This window comes from Eschrichtius robustus, chromosome 14 (genome assembly GCF_028021215.1).
Source record: "Eschrichtius robustus isolate mEscRob2 chromosome 14, mEscRob2.pri, whole genome shotgun sequence".
NCBI classification, from domain to species: Eukaryota; Metazoa; Chordata; class Mammalia; order Artiodactyla; family Eschrichtiidae; genus Eschrichtius; species Eschrichtius robustus.
Window position 1 is genome coordinate 84,237,563 of NC_090837.1, and position 5,536 is coordinate 84,243,098.

Consider the following 5,536-nt stretch of genomic DNA (forward strand, 5'->3'; position numbering starts at 1 on the left):
AGGAAGAGGGGGCGGGCGCTGCCGCCGGCCAACAGGGCGCTCCATGATTGGCGGAGCCCGGGGGACCCCGAGGGCAAGGGTGAGCCCCGCCCCCAGCCTCCGCTGTCCAGGAGGCTGCTGGACCCAGAGCATCTGTGGGCGGGGCCTGGGGCGGCAAGGTCCGTCCGCTCCTCCTATCCTCTCCCAGGGCGGGAAAGGGACTGCAACATACCCTTCCCACCTGATGTGGAGTGTTGGAGGAGCAGATCCGAAGGCGAGGAGCTTCCTTCTGCCTCTTAACATACTTTAGAATTCTCGAGCCCTGACATGGAAGCAGCCTAAGCGTCCATGGACAGATGAATGGATAAAGAAGATGTGGCACATATATACAATGGAATATTATTCAGCCATAGAAAGAAACGAAATTGAGTTATTTGTAGTGAGGTGGATGGACCTAGAGACTGTCATACAGAGCAAGGTAAGTCAGAAAGAGAAAAACAAATACCATATGCTAACACACATAGATGGAATCTTAAAAAAAAAAAAAAAACAGGTTCTGAAGAACCTGGGGGCAGGACAGGAATAAAGACGCAGATGTAGAGAATGGACTTGAGGACATGGGGAGGGGGAAGGGTAAGCTGGGACGAATTGGAGAGTGGCATGGACTTATATATACTACCAAATGTAAAATAGTGGGAAGCAGCCGCATAGCACAGGGAGATCAGCTTGGTGCTTTGTGACCACCTAGAGGGGTGGGATAGGGAGGGTGGGAGGGAGACACAAGAGGGAGGGGATATGGGGATATATGTGTATGTATAGCTGATTCACTTTGTTATAAAGCAGAAGCTAACACAACAGTGTAAAGCAATTATACTCCAATAAAGAGGTTAAAAAAAAATAAAATACTTTAACTATTTAAAAAAAAAAAAAAGAATTCTCGAGCCCTGACACCTGTGGACCCACCACATCAATCCTCCCTGACTATAATAAACCTTTCCAGTATTAGGTAGAAGAAAGGCATTCCTTTTGACGTGATACCCATTGTTCAGTAGCTGGTTTTCATTAGGTGGACTTTGCAGAATCATGTCTTTCCAGACACAAGGCACAATCGCGAATACTAATGGTCCTAGCCCCTGAGCTCCACCAACCTGTGTTAGGGCATTTCAAACTGGGAACCAGCAATCCACAGGCCCGGAGAGACCTAAGATCTTTTTGTTGGTGTTGAATCAGGTGTGAGTTTATCACTCAACCTTTACCATTCTCAAAATCTAATCCCAAGAGCTTTCCAAATTTTGAAACCATAGCAATAATGCATTCAAATGAAACTGAGTTTAGTTTTGATAAGAGGAATAATGTGCAGTGAAGGGAGGGAGAAATAGAAGCTGGACATTTGAGATAGTATTGGTCTTTGAGTCAACAAATAAGTTCTGCATTTTAAAGGGGAATCTCCTTTGCCTTACCTAGAAAAAATATTGTCAAAATATTAATGATCATCCAGAGTTTTGTTTTTCATAAATGTCTTACTGAATTTTTTTTCAAATCTGAGAATAAGCAGTATGATTTAAATAGTTTATTTCATTAGCTCTTCAAGTGTTCAGCAGGTGCTCTGTGCGAATTGTTCCATTTGTAGATTTTTTTTTCTTTTTTTTGGGCCGAGCCATGTGCAGCATGTGGGATCTTAGTTCCCTGACCAGGGAATGAACCCACGCCCCCTGCAGTGGAAGCTTGGAGTCCTAACCACTGGACCACCAGGGAAGTCCCTGTAGATGTATTCTTGATGTACTTGTGGGGAGAGGTGAACTTCACGTCCTCTTATTCCTCCATCTTGACCCCTCTCCTCGTTAGCTCTTTTTAAATTTTTATTTATTTATTTATTTTATTTTTGGCTGCGTTGGGTCTTCGTTGCTGCATGCGGGCTTTCTCTAGTTGTGTCGAGCGGGGGCTACTCTTTGTTGCGGTGCGCGGGCTTCTCATTACGGGGGCTGCTCTTGTTGCGGAGCACGGGCTCTAGGCGCGCAGGCTTCGGTAGTTGTAGCACGCAGCCTCAGTAGTTGTGCCTTGCGGGCTCTAGAGCGCAGGCTCAGTAGTTGGGGCGCACGGGCTTAGTTGCTCCGCGGCATGTGGGATCTTCCCGGACCAGGGCTCGAACCCGTGTCCCCTGCATTGGCAGGCGGATTCTTAACCACTGTGCCACCAGGGAAGCCCCTCCGGGAAGCCCCTCCTCATTAGCTCTTAATGTGGGCTCTGAGTACCACATTAGCCCTAGGAGCTGCATGCCCACATTACTTTAACTTATTTTTCATTGACCTCCCAACTTACCTCCAGATTCATGGGCCATCTCTTTCATGGCCAATCTCTTTCTAGTGCTCAAATCAAACCTTTAAGTTGAATATGGATTTATGGCTCCCCATTCTTCAGTCTCCAGATGTAACTAAATGAAAGTACACTCCTCATTACCACCTCAGCAACAGCAGGAACAAACATTTAGTGTCTGTATAGTACCTGTGGGTCATTGCTCCAGTCTCTTCAGGGTTTTCAATTCATAGGATTTAATCAGTTTACCTCCAATTCTTTCATCTCTGTGGGAACTAACTCTATGCCTTGCATAGAGTGAAAAAATCAATAAATGTTAAAGAAATGTTAACGTTTATCTTTATGGCAAATACTTAATGAATGCTTACTATATGCCAGAAACTGCACTAAGTGCTCTGCACATGTTAGCTTATTTATTTTATTTTAAAAATGTTTTTATTGAAGTATAGTTGATGTACAGTATTACATAAGTTACAGGTGTACAGTACTGTATAGTATTCACAATTTTTAAAGGTTATACTTCATTTACAGTTATTATAAAATATTGGCTATATTCTCTGTGTTGTACAGTATATCCTTGTAGCTTATTTTATACAACAGCGTATTGAAATACTTGTTTCTCCAGCCTGCTGGGCATCTAATGAGAGGTAGGTAGAAATATTTGAGGAAGGAGTCACTTACCAAGTAAAAAGATAAAACCTCATGAGATGAAGGCTTTTCTTTTTCCTGTTTGTCCTTCCTTCTGCCTGAAATGCGTATGCAATGACGGACAGCAGCAGCCATCTTGTGACCATTAAGAATGATGGCCCAGGAAGCCAGAGGAACCCCATCTTTAGCAATTTTCTTGAGCCCCTCTGGCAGGGGAGTTCTGCCTATCTCCAGACTTCTATCTTCTGAGATAAGACTCTCACTTATTTAAGCCATTGTTTCCAGGTTTTGTTACCTGCAATCCTAACTGGTACCATAGCTCACATGCATTGAGTGCTACTATGTATCAGGCAATGTTCTGGGTGGTAAACATACATTCACTCATTTAAGAGGAAATTAACCCAATGTTTTCATTTACTCTGCTGCTAGCTGTTTCATGTATAAGAAACAGTCCTCTTAACGTACTTGGCTACCTTCCCTAAAATAACATGTTGGACATCTTAAAAGCTCTTCTCCAAGTTTTCGCCAATTATAAATATCCGTGATGAAGCACAAAGGCTTTGGAGTCAACTGACTGGGGGGTGACCCCTGGTTTTCCCAGCGTGTGGTCTTGGGCAAGGTGTTTAGCCTCTCTAAAGCTTGGTTTCCTCATCTAGATAAGGGAGATTAATAACAGTACCTATGCCATTTAAAATGTTCCATTTTAGAAAGAATTCACTGCCTGGAACCCAGTAAGGTCTCAATAAACGTGAGCTATTCTGGTAACATCTTTTCCCTCTTCCACTGATAGCAAAGAGAAGCCTAACTCAGCCCCATTAAATCAGTCACATCACGGTTGCGTTCATCAGGAAACACGGTCCATCACTTCTTCCCATCTCTTATTTTCTCCTCAAGGTAAGAAAATACACCCAAGTTGCAGTCGGGTTTGAACAGTGAACACTGAAGAACTGGCGACTTCATAGTAATGTAAACTGCCCGACATCTTTTAGGTAAGTAGCAGATAGTTTATGAATAGCCTCAAAGTCATGCCACAGATTTGGAAAGAGCAGAGCTAATATGACTAATTTGTTCTATTTTAATTGTATTACAGATGCCATAGTAGTTAGTGCTAAAGAATTTGCCAATTACATTTAAATTTGCAATTTAATTTCTTCATGGTTACCTTTCAGTCAATGAATAAAATATAGGTAAGAATTGCCTTGGATGCAGTTTAGGTTAGGACAGAGAAGGGAGAATGATGCTATATTTGGCACAGTATGTGTTGACATCGTTTGTCTATGTATTAATATGTCGTGTGTGGGTTAGGTATCCATAAGCTATCAAATAATATTTGTCTTAAGCAGTCGGTGTATGTGAAGATACTTTTCTTGGTCCTGTGATGTTTAAATAGACTAATTGACCCCATTCCAACCTTTAATATATAATTTTAAATTTGGAATTTTACCAAAATGTGAGATTTTGGTAAAAATGTAAAATGTAAATTACATCTTGGTAAATGTAAAATTAGGCCTGACACTTGACAGAAGATATGTTGTTCACCATAAAACAGAACTGTTTAACTTTTCTTCATATATGAAAAGGTCAGTCATAATATGACCCTTTATACTTCCATTGGGACAAAACATTATCTTTCATTCCTTTGACAAATTCAAGGTAAAGTTAAGAGGGGGGAAAAAAGGGAAGAAATAGTAGGCAGGAGAACAGAAAGCAAAAGAAGAGAGAAAGAAATGTTTGGAGAGGGGAGGAAAATGTTCTTATCTGAACTGTGATATCCTGAACCATTTTTGACCACAGAATAAATATTTGTAGACACTGATTTCCCAATGCAAAATGGCAAAGACCAGTAAAGGGAGGTTAAGCAAAACATTTAAATTGGGAGTCAAGGTTCGATGTAAAGAAAGGGGACATTAACACGGGGAATAATCGCACCCCTCCACTATACATTAAAGAAGAATTGAACCAGAGCTTTTAGGAGTTTATTTCTCCGTTCACTGGAGATAAAGTCTTTTGCACACGTTTGGAATGCTGGAGCGTATTCAGTATGGAAACTGAAAGAAATCTCAGTGACATGTGAGGCAATAACAAAACTTTGTCAGCTACTGGCTAGCTCAATAAGTAAAGGATTTTTTATTTAATTCTTTCAAAGTTGTGGCACCCATGGCAAGATGATGCTGGAAAGAGGATAATTTGTTAATAACAAATCTCCTGCAATGCAAATCTCCCACCAGACCAAAAAAATGCTTTAAGCAATTTAGGTCAGAATTAGGGTTTTTTTCCTCTCCTCTCTCCAAAACAGCAAGCATATAGTAAAACCATATTATTTCAAACTTCCCACTTTATACAAAATTAAATTCCAGGTGAATTAAAAACCTACACGTGAAAAAGCAAAATTATAAATCTTTTAGAGGAAAATATAAGTATATAAGTGAATATATTTATGACTTCAGTGTAGGAAAATATTTCTTTCAAACAAACACAAAAGCTCAACTCATAAAGAAGAAATATTGATACACTCACCTACTGAAAATTCACAAAAACTTTTATTCAACAAAAGGTACACTAAACAAAGTGGAAGAAAATGTCACATACAGGAAGA